General features: G+C 39.5%; 1 pseudogene; it reads left to right on the top strand.

The window, feature by feature from the left end:
* Window positions 1-6,060: 6,060 nt before the first annotated feature.
* On the top strand, window positions 6,061-12,305 carry LOC131170359 (G-type lectin S-receptor-like serine/threonine-protein kinase At1g11410; annotated as a pseudogene).
* The last annotated feature ends 1,102 nt before the right edge of the window (window positions 12,306-13,407 follow it).

Raw genomic sequence — 13,407 nt, forward strand, 5'->3', positions numbered from 1 at the left:
CTCCCCGTTGAAAGGTCCACTTTATGGTCGGACTCTGTCCGGTTGGTTTCTTAAAAGTGGGCCCAAATGGGCTTTAGAGTTGGGTTAATGAATAGTTAGGCTTACTACGGGCCTCGGGGGCTTTAGGCTGGCCTAGGTCCTAGTCTTGGGTTCGACCATAGGTTGGGTCATGACAAATGTGGTATCAAAGCTTAGGCTCAGATTCTTAGGGACTGTTTGTCTAAAATGTTGAGAAGAGTCTAATAGGAGTCACATGCGGAAAATAGGGTCCACATTCGTCTTGCATTGTCATCTTTGCTTTTAGTTTCTGCTCCTTATATTGTGTATAAATATGAGTCTATAGAGTACATGTAATGTGCGATTTTGAATTTTGTGGGCTAATCTTTGCTGAATTTGAGGAAAATGCGTAGAAGCGGGAGAGCTGCCCGCACGAGAACCGGATGTGCTGTGAGGTGTCGGCACGGGATGAGGCGCTGCCCAGGAGGCGGGGTAGGAGGCCTAGATTTGCTCAAGTAGATGGCGTTGCCACGATCTGAGATCGATCTTTTATGGCACGAGTCCCATGGACCCAATGGCGCTACTCTAGGTGGGTTGCGAGAGAACCATCGATATGATGGCGCGATATATAGTCCACCCTCCACCGATGATCCACCGCACCAAGAGAATCTTACAAGCAGATAATCAACTTTAAGAAGTTGGTGCACAGTACTTATGATGTGTCGGGCGATGCATATTGGTTTTGGATTCCTGAGGAGGCGAGAAGCAATTACGATTGGTGATAGAAGACTTATAGAGTGTATGCAGCATGTCATGGGGCCTATGCCTAGACAATGGATGAATGACTACGTGTTACCTCGGATGGAGGCTTTGTCGTGGACTTAGTTTGTGGCTTGTTCATCAATCGGTTTGTGCGAAAGCTTGAGATTAGAAGTGTGGGCCTTTGAGGCCTTAAGGCGGAATGGCAGTGCAGTAGATGAATATGCTCTGAATTTAGGCGGCGGTATGCCCCTACGGCGTGCTCTGAAACTATGAAGGTGAAGAGGTTCCTAAAGGGGCTTGACAGGAGGTATGCAAACCTGGCCATGATGTCGGATCAGTCTTTTGATGTGGTAGTTGATCGAGCCAGGCAGATTGAGATTAGCTATCTTTGTGGATGGCAATGGAAGGGCAAGAAAAGCAGGCGGAGGGTTCTTGGTGTTCCCCATGGGTACTCCGGATAGTGGTGGCGAGTAATTCTGAGGAAGAAGTAGGAACAAGAAGAGTGGTTTTAGACACAAACCTCGAGGGTTGGACAGTGCGGATCGGCGGTGGTCACGGTCGAGTATAGCGATTACGGTGCAGTTCGGGATCCTCTTTGGCACCTTGTACGCAGTGTGGAAGAGGACATTGAACCTTGTATGATGGGTTGAGTATGCTTGGTGTAGCCAACGGTCACTTTGCTAGAGAATGCCGTGTTTAGCGAGCCACGGATGGGGTCACAGGGGTTACGTGCAAATGTTCCTCGCGTCCGATTGTATCAAGTGCTTCCAGCATGGCGGCGATCGATTCGATGTGGCCATGAGTGAGGACAAGGGGCGTGGATTTGGAGGCGGTCGGAGGTAGAAGTCAATATCGGGGTTACGCCACTCGGGGTAGAAGTCAAGCTTGGGTTTTCACCGACCCACCGGGATGCTCGGGCTTCAAATGCGTGTGGCAAGTATTCTACTAGTCTGTTCTTATGAGGCTCGTGTTTTGATAGATCAGGTGCTACGCACTCATTTGTCTCCCTGTGTTTGCCATGAGGATGGGTAGAAACCCTACAACTTTAGAGTGCCCTTTGTCAGTAGCTACCCCACTTAGTGACAACATAGATGTAGATATGATTTTTCCGGGTAGCCCAGTAGTAGTGGATGGAAAGATCCTCCCAGCAGACTTGGTTCCTCTACGATGTGGATTTGATGTAATCACGGGATGGATTGGTTGTCAACTCACTATGCCACTTTAGACTGCAGGAACAAAAAGGTGTATTTCCACATACCTGGTGTGGAAGAGTTTAGCTTTGATGGTGACAGGAGCGTGGCTCCATATAATTTGGTATCAGCAATTAGTGCTAGAAAAATGTTGAGGCGTGGATGTCAAGGGTATTTGGCATTGGTGAGAGATACATCTGTAGAAGGTGTCAGCATGGAAAATGTTCCTGTTGTCAGAGAATTTATGGATGTCTTCCCAGAGGAGCTTCCAGGGTTGCCACCAGGAAGGGAAATAGAGTTTTGCATTGATATTGTGCCCGGTACAAACCCCATATCAATGCCACCTTACAGGATGGCCCCAGCAGAATTGAAAGAGTTAAAGGAGCAACTACAGGAGCTTTTGGACAAGGGTTTTATACGTCCAAGCACTTTACCCTGGGGTGCTCCTGTGCTATTTGTAAGAAAGAAAGATGGGTCATTGAGGTTGTGTATTGACTACAGACAGCTGAACAAGGCGACTGTGAAGAACAAGTATCCACTTCCTCGGATCGACGATCTGTTTGATCAGCTCTAAGGGGCTAGATTCTTTTCCAAGATAGACCTGCGATCAGGCTACCATCAGTTGAGAATTAGGAATGAGGACGTGTCCAAAACGGCATTCAGGACAAGATATGGTCATTATGAGTTCTTGGTGATGTCTTTTGGACTCACTAATGCACCAGCAGCCTTCATGGACTTGATGAACCGGGTGTTCAAGCCATTTTTGGACCGTTTTGTCATCGTATTCATAGATGACATTTTGGTATACTCTCAGACCGAGGAAGAACACGTGTGGCACTTGAGGATGGTGTTGCAGACGTTGAGGGAGCACCAGCTATATGCCAAATTTTCAAAATGTGAATTTTGGCTAGAAAGCATCTCATTCTTGGGACACGTGGTTTCTAGTGAAGGTATTCAAGTGGATCCCAAGAAAATTGAAGGCATGGCGATTGGCTTAGGCCTACAACGATCCATTGAGGTGCGAAGTTTTACAGGTCTAGTGGCTACTATAGGCATTTTGTGCAAGATTTCTCCGGGATAGCGGCTCCCTAACTAAGTTGACTAGGAAGAATGTTCCATTCATTTGAATGATTGTGAGGAGAGTTTCGAAGCTTAAGGAGTGTCTAACCATTGCCTGTGTTGACACTACCTATGAGTGGTGAAGGATACAGGTGTCTTTGTGGCGCCTCGAGTTGGCCTAGGGTGTGTTTTGATGCGAATGGAAAAGTAGTGGCTTATGCTTCAAGGCGCTAAAGAGGCATGGCGAACTACCCCACCCATGATTTGGAAATGGCGGTGTAGTCTTTGCACTAAAAATGCGGAGACACTACTGTATGGTGAAGTGTGCGAGATATACACCGACCACAAGAGTTTGAAGTACATCTTCCAACAGAGGATTTAAACTTGAGGCAGAGGAGATGAATGGAGCTTCTAAAGACTATGATTGCACCATCGGTACCACCACAGGAAGGCCAATGTAATGTGAGATGCTTTGAGTAGAAAATCTTACAGCGGTTTGGCACATATTTGATGAGAAGAGACAGTTGATTCGGGAAGTGCATGAGTTGATGGATCAGGTTTAATCCTAGATCTGTCGGATGAGGGTATTGTTGGCTCATTTTTGGTGAGGCGGACTTGAGAGATAGAGTTAGAGTTTCCCGCCAGAGACCAACAATTAATGAAGATCATAGAAAGAGTCTGACCAAGGTGAAGGTGGTGAGTTTGGATTTGCCAATGATGGCGCCCTAGTGCAGGGTTCTAGGATATGTGTGCCCGATGTGGACAATCTCAGAGATGATATCATGCGAGAGGCACACTATACACTGTACAATGTCCACCCAGGCTCCACCAAGATGTACCATGATGTGAAAGATAGTTATTGGTGGAATGGCATGAAGAGAGACATAGCGACTTCGTGTCCTAGTGCTTGACTTGTCAGAAGGTAAAGTTTGAACACCAGAGACCGTCAGGGAAGCTGCAAGATCTCCCTATCCAAGAATGGAAGTGGGAAATGATTACTCTGGATTTTGTGACAGGATTGCCTTGTACCACGCGAGGATCAGATTCGATATAAGTAATTGTAGACCGTTTAACCAAATCAGCTCACTTCTTGCCTGTGAAGACTACTATTACATTTGCCTGATGCGCTCGACTCTATATTAGAAATAGTCGATTGCATGGAGTTAAACTTCCATAATATCCGGCGGAGGGCTGATTCACTTCTCGATTTTGGAGAAAGTTGCGAGAGGCACTTGGCACTGATTGAACTTGATGCGGCTTTCCACCCTCGAGCGGACATACAGTCCGAAAGGACCATCCAAACACTGGAGGACATGCTTCGCATGAGTGTTTTAGATTTTGGAGGTCAATGGGATGATCAACTAGCTTTGGTGGAGTTTGCCTACAACAACAGTTATCACTCCAGCATAGGGATGACACCCTATGAGGCATTATATGGGAGAAAGTGTAGGTCTCCTCTGTGTTGGACGGAAATGGGAGAAGCGAAAGTGCATGATGTAGACCTAGTGCAGTACACTTCAGAGGTAGTTCCTTTAATCAGGGAACGATTGAAAGCGACTTTCGATGGCATAAGAGTTATGCGGACCCAGACGGAGGATGTGGAGTTTGCAGTAGGCGACTATGTATTCCTAAAGGTTTCTCCGATGAAGGGAGTGATGAGATTTGGAAAGAAGGGCAAGTTGACACCTCGGTATATTGGACCTTTTGAGGTTACTGATAGAGTTGGAGCAGTTGCCTACCGGTTGGAGCTACCACCCAACCTTTCTCACGTTCATCCCGTGTTTCACATCTCCATGCTCAGGAAATATATTCCCGATCCTTCTCGTGTACTACAGCCGGATGTAATAGAACTAAAGGAGAACTTGACATTTGAGGAGCAACCTATAGCCATAGTGGACTACCAAGTGAGACAGCTAAGATCAAATCAGATCCCTATGGTTAAGGTTTTGTGGAGGAGCGATCGGTGGAAGAGTGCACAGGAGTCGAGCGGGACATGCGTAGCAAGTACCCATATCACATTCAATGTATAATCATGTGTTTTATTCTGCCTTGTGTAAAATTCGAGAACGAATTTTCTGTAAGGGGGGAAGAATGTAACACTCCAAAATTTTAAATTTTATTATTTTATGAGCATTATTAGTATTTTAATTTTATTTAAATTTTAGGAAATTTTTTTGAGATTTTTCGGATTTTAAAAATCGGGTTCGATTTTTCGAAAATATAAACTTTGATGATTTTTAAAAATTAATTTAAAGACCACGTGGGAAAACTAAAAATATATTTGGAGTCTACGAATTTTTCTGAGTTTTCTAGAATTTTTTCGGAATTTTTAGACCTCGTTTTGGTCAGGCGATAAAAATTCAAAATTTTATTCTGAATCGAGCCGCCGAATCGAGCCGGACCGGATCGGACCGTCGAATCAGGCCTTTTCTTTTCTTCTTTCCCTTCTCGCGGCGTCAGGCCTCCCCTTCTCTCTCTCTTTTCTCTCTCCTCCCTCCTCCCCTTGCCGTGCCGCCACCTCCCCTGCCTCCCCACCTCGCTGGCGCGCCGCCTCAGCCCTCCCCCACGGCCGGCCGCCGCCTGGAACATCGAAAAACGGCTCCAGAAGCAACGCGCAGCGCACGCGCGACCGTTCACCTTCCCGACCAAAATTCGGTCGATTCGGCCACCAATCAGACCGGGTCTTATGTCTAAATTCATCTACTCGTCGAGAGCTTTCCATAGACACCAAGAACACCGAAATCCATCGAGCGGTTTATCCAATTTTTGCCCGGGAAGTTTTAGCCCATTTTGACTTTGGGGGTAGATTTCTCAAAAACCGTGACTCACACGATAAAAACGAGAGTACCAGAGCGCTCCACTCGTCGAGAGCTTTGCGGCGACATAAATTTCAAATTTTTCCGACACCTTTTTTCAGTGGGTCCCATGGAACTTCGCAGTGTCTTTCCGAGCATTAAATGAGCTTAGAAAATTTTGAAAAATTTATGTACTAACCCCCGTGTTGTGGGCTTCGTGTAGATATCCTCAATTCGCGGAAATTCGATTGGCCAAGATGCATGAATTTCCGGCGAACCAGATTCTGAAAAAGTCTTGGTGGACCGAGGTTTTGGCTACCCCAATTGTCGGGCGTCGGCGCGTCCCTGAGTCGAATCGGCAAAGGTAAACCCGAACCTTGCTTTTTCGTAATTTTCTAGTGCTTAAATAGGATTAAAAATCCATAAAATATTCGTGGTAGCTTAGAAAATTATTATTCTTTTTGCAATAGTTTAGTAATATTGCTAAGGACCGCAGGGCAAAGTTTAAGAATTTTTAGAGCTTATTTGGGCGATTTTGCAAAATGATCAATTATAAGGACTAAATTGAAATTTTACATATTGTGATGGATGGCGATTTGATGGGCGGGGAGGGGCTGTGTGATGTGATTGAGTTGTGGATATATGGATTGTGAGTATAGAAGTGTGTTTTCAGCCCTTTTGCAGGTTGGGTAGGTCCTAGGTATAGGGGAGACTCTGCCGGATTTTCGGCACGACTTAGGACGTATTTGGTCTTTTCATGATTTGTATTGAGTCATTTGTATTAAATAATTGTAATGTAATTGTCGGTGAGCCGACCTTCTTCCTCCGCCCAGCCGCCACAGTGACCGTTATCAAGTCTGTGAGTAAAATATTAATTCTAATCGTAATTTCACTATTATAATATGTTCAAGCATGCCCATGCATCACTTATATGCGTATATCTATGTAGATAAACTTTAGGCACGATTTATGTTGTATTCATAACTGTGAAAGTGCCATGTATGTTGCTGTGGTAATTTAGAGCAGTGTGCGTGCGTTGGCGTGCGTGTGATGTGGTGTGGACTATGGATGGGACGGGTAGTCACGGCTTGAGATCTTCGCTGGGACCCGATCCTTCGGGGGGTAGTCACGGCTTGAGTTCTTCGCTGGGACCTCCGATTTGTATTATTAAGCGAAAGTCAGGCAGAGTTCTTGGCACTAGGTTGGATTTAAGAGACATGTATAGGGGATCAACTCTCATATATTAAGATTAATATTACTGGGTGCGTGAGTGCTCCAAATTACCTTTTTGATGTTATGATGTGAAAATGTGGTTGATGTTGCATTTCACTCTATAGGGTGCATTAGTTTTAGATAGTTATAGAGATTATGGTTAAAATTGATATTTTACTCTCTAAGTCGAACGCTCACTCCTGTTTAATATTTTTTCAGGCTACAAGAGGATTTTATTGTGGTTAACCTGCTTTTCTTCTTCGCAGGTTGTTTATCAATATTTGTATAATTTTATTTACTCCTAGAATTTTCGCATGTGTTAGAGATATTTAAATGATTCGGGTCTATAATATATATTGTCATGTGGACCTGTAAAATTATTATATGCATGTTTGATGGATTGGATGAGGGAGCTCCATTTATTTTGATCTTTGATATGAGTATGTGGAGGGTGAGCTGAGCTCCCCAATTGATGATATATTTTGTTCACAGGTCGGGTGAGTCAAAAATTCCCCGTTGAAAGGTCCACTTTATGGTCGGACTCTATTCGGTTGGTTTCTTGAAAGTGGGCCCAAATGGGCCTTAGAGTTGTGTTAATGAATAGTTAGGCTTACTACGGGCCTCGGGGGCTTTAGGCTGGCCCAGGTCCTAGTGCCGGTCCAGCCCATAGGTTGGTTCGTGACAACTACAATTAGAGATTAACATATTGAACATCTCAATTAAAATTTCAATTTATTGAATACTTAAACTTATAAAAATTATAACAATTAAATATAAATTAATCATGTCTTTAATGATTTGTCTACAAAAAAAAAGTTAAAAATTGTCCCACTTATTGCTATGCACTGAATTTTACTCTAAATTTTCAACAGAAAAACAATTGATAAATTTGCCTTCTAAATTTTAAAAAATGATCTCACTTAAAGCACAATTAGCAAAATTTAGAGTATAATCAACAATAAAAGAGATCATCTCTGACCTTTTTTAATAAACTATTGATGACATGATTAATTTATGTTTAATTATTATAATTTTTATAAATTTATCATTTTAATTCAGGTATAAAATGAGTTAATCCCAAATATATTAAGTGATATAGAAGTATATATTTGGCAAAATCTTTGATCCTTTCTAGCTTTTCATGGCTCTTGTTATTAATAAAAATCTAAGCTTTTAAAAAAAGTCTTTCACCCTTAATTTTGTCCTATATGTTTGCTGGTGCTTTGAGTTGATGTTTAGCTGGTCCATGATTCAACAGATATTTTTTGTAGCAGTTGTCCTTTGATTATTGGGTGGTTCCGCTCATTAAATAACCCAACTACGCTTAAAATACTCCACGCACAGCCTCTCAGCATACTCTTCCTGGATTTGTCATGAATCAAGCAAAGGGTCTCTCACCACATCGCTTCTCTTCCTGTTTTTCCACTTCTGCATATCTATTGACACTATAACGCCAACCCAGTTCATCAAAGATGGTGATATTTTAGTCTCTAAAGGAGAACGTTTCGCACTTGGGTTCTTCAGCCCAGGCACTTCTACTCGTCGCTACGTCGGAATTTGGTACAACAAAGTTTCAGAACAAACCGTTGTCTGGGTGGGAAATAGAGATAATCCTGTCAATGATGCTTCTGGGGTACTCACTATCAACAGTCAAGGTAACCTTGTCTTGTACGAGAAAAACCAAACTATTCCTCTCTGGTCCACCAATTTCTCTACATCAACGAGTAATTCCATGGCTCAGCTCCAGGATTCGGGAAATCTTGTTTTGCTTCAGCGGGATACTGAAAGGTTCTTATGGCAAAGCTTTGATTATCCTACAGATACCTTACTTCCTAACATGAAGCTTGGATTGAACACAAGAACTGGCAAGAATTGGGTTCTTACTTCTTGGAAATCAAAAGATGACCCTGGAACAGGTGACATTGTCTACAGAATCGATCCAAGTGGGGTGCCTCAGTTGTTTCTATATAAGGGTTCTGTTCGGTGGTGGCGAGGCGGACCATGGACAGGAGAAAGATGGAGCGGAGTACCCGAGATGACACGTAATTACATCTTTAATGTCAGTTTTGTGAACAATAAGGGTGAGGTATCCATCGCGTATGGTTTGACTAATCCCTCAATCGTCTCGAGAATGATGGTCAATGAGTCAGGAAACGTGCAACGGGCCACGTGGAATCAAAGAGACCATAGGTGGATCGGGTTTTGGTCCGCCCCGAAAGAACAATGTGATAACTATGGCGAATGTGGTGCAAATAGTAATTGCGATCCATATGATTCTGATAGTTTCATATGCAAATGTTTGCCAGGATTCGAACCAAAGTCACCAAGGGATTGGTACCTGAGAGATGGCTCAGGTGGTTGTATCAGGAAAGCCGGCGTGTCAACGTGTCAAAGTGGGGAAGGGTTCGTGAAGATGGAACGCGTGAGAGTTCCAGACACTACAAAGGCACAAGCGGACATGAACTTGAGCTTGAAGGTATGTGAGCAAGAGTGCTTGAAGAATTGTTCCTGCACGGCTTACACAAGTGCAGATGAGAGAGGGTTTGGGTGTATGAGATGGTATGGAGATTTGGTTGATACGAGAACCTATTCCAGTGTGGGACAGGACATATATGTACGTGTGGACGCAGCTGAGTTAGGCATTTCTCTGTTTTGCTACCAACTTCTTTATTATATATATTCATTTTCTTTGTTCTGATTGATCAAATAGGATTAGGATCGACTCTCTATTATGTTCCTTTTGGATTACTCTAAACTACATTTTCTATGAAAATTAATTATATATATATATATATATATATATATATATATATATATATATATATATGGAGTAATGTATTTGATTACACAGTGAAAAGCAATATTCTCTTTTTCTTATAAACTTTAAAAATTAATAAATTTAAAAAAATTCAAAATCAAATTATTCTTATTTGTTATACTTTTGAAGGAGGAGAAATACCCATTAGCTAGCCTTAATAGTCAATAATACAAATCACCATTATAGCTTGATTAAGACAAAGCGAATTGACATTTCAACTAGTCATTTGTTAAGATGGGACATCTCTTTGCTTGATTTTCTAGACGGGGCTGAGTTAATGGATCCCACGTGTTTATATCATGGATTGACCAAAAATTAAGTTTTGACAAAAATTTTTCGCATGACTAAAATCCTAATTAAAATTTTTCTTTTTCATTTTCATAACATTGTTCACGTTGCTATTTTTCTACTTAATTTCAGCTAAATATGGTAAGTCGAAAGGTCCTCTTTCCAAGAAGGGAGTGCAAGCAATAATGATAGTTTCTATTATTGCTGTAACATTATTTCTTCTAGCCTTCTCAGCATATTGTTTCGTTCGGAGGAAGAGAAAAGGTAATCAAATTTCTTGGTGGTTTGTCTAATTTGTATGTTGTAATAGATCATTTACAAGGTAAATCTTTGTTTTTTTTTCCAAATTAAACAATTAATTTGTTAATTATAAATGATCGACTAGAGGCAGACCAGACAAATCTTTGTTTAATTTCACCACAAGTGCAACATACTTGGAAGATTCTCGAGTGGAAAGGGAGTGATGAAGTTGGAATTTGATTTACCATGCTTTGATCTCGGCACCATAGGCTGCGACTCTTGATAATTTCTCGGATGCTAACAAGCTTGGAGGGTGGTTTTGGCTCGTTTATAAGGTAACCTACCCTTTCTAATTCTCTCAAATATCTTTCCTAACGTGAACCTTTTTTTATATGTACAAGAAGGAAATCCTCACGATTACGAAAACAACTCCAATGCCACTAAACTAAGGTTGAACTTTGAGTTATGTGCATTTGGTTTACATTACTTCTCGAGTGCTATATGGTGAAAAAAATAGCGGTTAAAAGGCATCCAAAGTATTGGACAAGGAGCGAAGAGTTTAAGAACGAAGTTACTTTAATCGCAAAACTCCAACACAGGAATCTTGTAAGAGTCTTAGGTTATTGCATCCAAGAACGAGAGAAGATGTTAATCTATGAATTCCTGCCAAACAAAAGCTTGGACTCTTTTATTTTTGGTATGTCCTTTCAAAGCGAGATGTACCTTAGAAGGAATTTATAATTGCATCAATGCATTGATTTGATGAAATTTGAGCAACTTTATTCGGATGAAAATAAAGATCAACATTAGATTGGCCAGCGTCATAACATTATTTGTGGGATTGCTAGAGGGATTCTATATCTTCATCAAGACTCGAGATTAAGAATCATTCATAGAGATCTCAAGGCAAGTAATGTTCTGCTAGATGCATCAATGAATCCAAAAATATCAGATTTTGGCATGGCCAGAATATTCGGAGGTGATCAAGTTGAAGCAAACACAAATCGTGTTGTTGGAACGTAGTAAGTATGATCTAGAAAGAAACAAAAATTGATGATTTTGTAGTACTTAATATCCACAAATTTGATCATACTTATTTGTGCTATTGCAGTGGTTATATGTCACCAGAATATGCAATGCAAGGCCTATTTTCAATAAAATCTGATGTATATAGTTTTGGGGTTCTATTGCTAGAGATAATCACTGGCAGAAAAAACAGCAGCTATTATGATGAGAGTACTTCTTCAAATTTGGTTGGATATGTAAGTTAATTAGACATTAAATCAATCAAAAAATCATCATTAATCTTTTAAGTTTTGATCGTCACACAAACCTTGTAATTCTTTGGTTTTAGGTTTGGGACCTATGGAGAGAAGCGAGTCCTTGAAATGGTTGATTTATCATTTGGGTGATTCATACCACGAAAGTGAAGTATTGCAATGCATCCAAATCGGGCTATTGTGTGCAAGAATCTGCGATGGATCGGCCTACAATGTAAATCTGTTGTTTTCATGTTGAGTAATGATACAATTCTTCCATCTCCAAAACAACCTGCATTCATTATGAAGAGAACTTACAATAGTGGAGATCCATCAACCAGTGGAGCTAATTCTGTAAATGAAGTCACTGTCACTATGCTTGAACCTCGCTAGCTAGACTCGTCCCCTCTGAGTTGTTCTACACTCTCCCATATATTGTATATTGTATGTTCCTAGAATCAGGTATTTATATGCTAAAGGGTGGTTGAGCCAGAAATTTAAGTTAGGTGGCGAAGATTTTGTAAAATGTTTTACTCTCTTTTTGATTCATCCTACCTTAGTTTCCCACATACCGTGCTTCTACATGTTTCTTATATTGTTTAATTGAAGTTCTATCATGTATGACAATTTTTAATTGTACAAAAATATTATATAAAAATAGATGTGCCTTTGGATTGTTTTATTATTATTATTGAGCATTAATTGAAGAATAATATTGATGGAATTCAGTTTATCAAGATATAAACATATAAAACATATATTTAATAAATGAGTTTCACTATATATATTGCATTTTAAATTCATAAGAGAATGATAATTTCATATTTTATTAGAGCTCAATCAACAGTGAGTAATTGTTTAATTTATTTAGATAAGTCATTATTTCTGTAAAATACAAATTTAATTTATATATAATTATGTTTAATTATTATAATTTTAGTGAATTTATATATTTAATAAATTAAAAAAAATTAAGGAATTCAGTAAATGAATTTCTAATTATACATATCCCATAAATCATCTTCTCTGAGCAGCTGTCATGAATAGGGACACAGCTTGGAAATTTTTGTTGGTTATATGGAAATGGAATAGCAAAAAATGAAAAACCATAAAAAGTGAGCGCTAAGGGATCAGCAAAAAAATAAATTTTTTTATCTTAAAAATAAATTTATCTAAAAATAAATTTTATTATTTTATGGATAAATAAATTTTTTAACTTTTAAAAATAGATTAAAAAAAGATTAAATTATAATTTATCTCTAATATATATTCAACTAAAGCTGTGCATAAAAATTTTTTAGTACATGAAATCTTCATCTACAATTATGCATATTTAATATGCAATATTTTATTGAAAACCTACTACATCTTGAAATAAATTAATAAATTATTATTTATAGAATAATTCAATAAGTTATCTATAAAAATTTTCTGAACTCATAGAGAAATTTTTTGAATCATTCGATAAAAAATAATTTATTAATATATTCTAGAACATAGTGGATACCTATCAAGATGATGCAAATTAAAAGATCTTCGTGTACGATCTTGGTTAGATTTATATTATAATAGTTTATAATTTAATCTTTTTTTATTTATTTTTAAAAGTTAAATAATTTATTTGTCTTCAAAATAATAAAGAGTTTATTTGATATATTTTTAAAATTTAAAGGACTTGTTTAATATAATTTAAAATTTAAAGAACTTGTTTAGATATCCAAATACTTTAAAAATTTGCATGACTATTAACTCATAGTTTAAAGGTCAAAATAGACCTTATGCCTTTC

The sequence above is a fragment of the Hevea brasiliensis genome, chromosome 11, assembly GCF_030052815.1.
Source record: "Hevea brasiliensis isolate MT/VB/25A 57/8 chromosome 11, ASM3005281v1, whole genome shotgun sequence".
Lineage (NCBI taxonomy): Eukaryota > Viridiplantae > Streptophyta > Magnoliopsida > Malpighiales > Euphorbiaceae > Hevea > Hevea brasiliensis.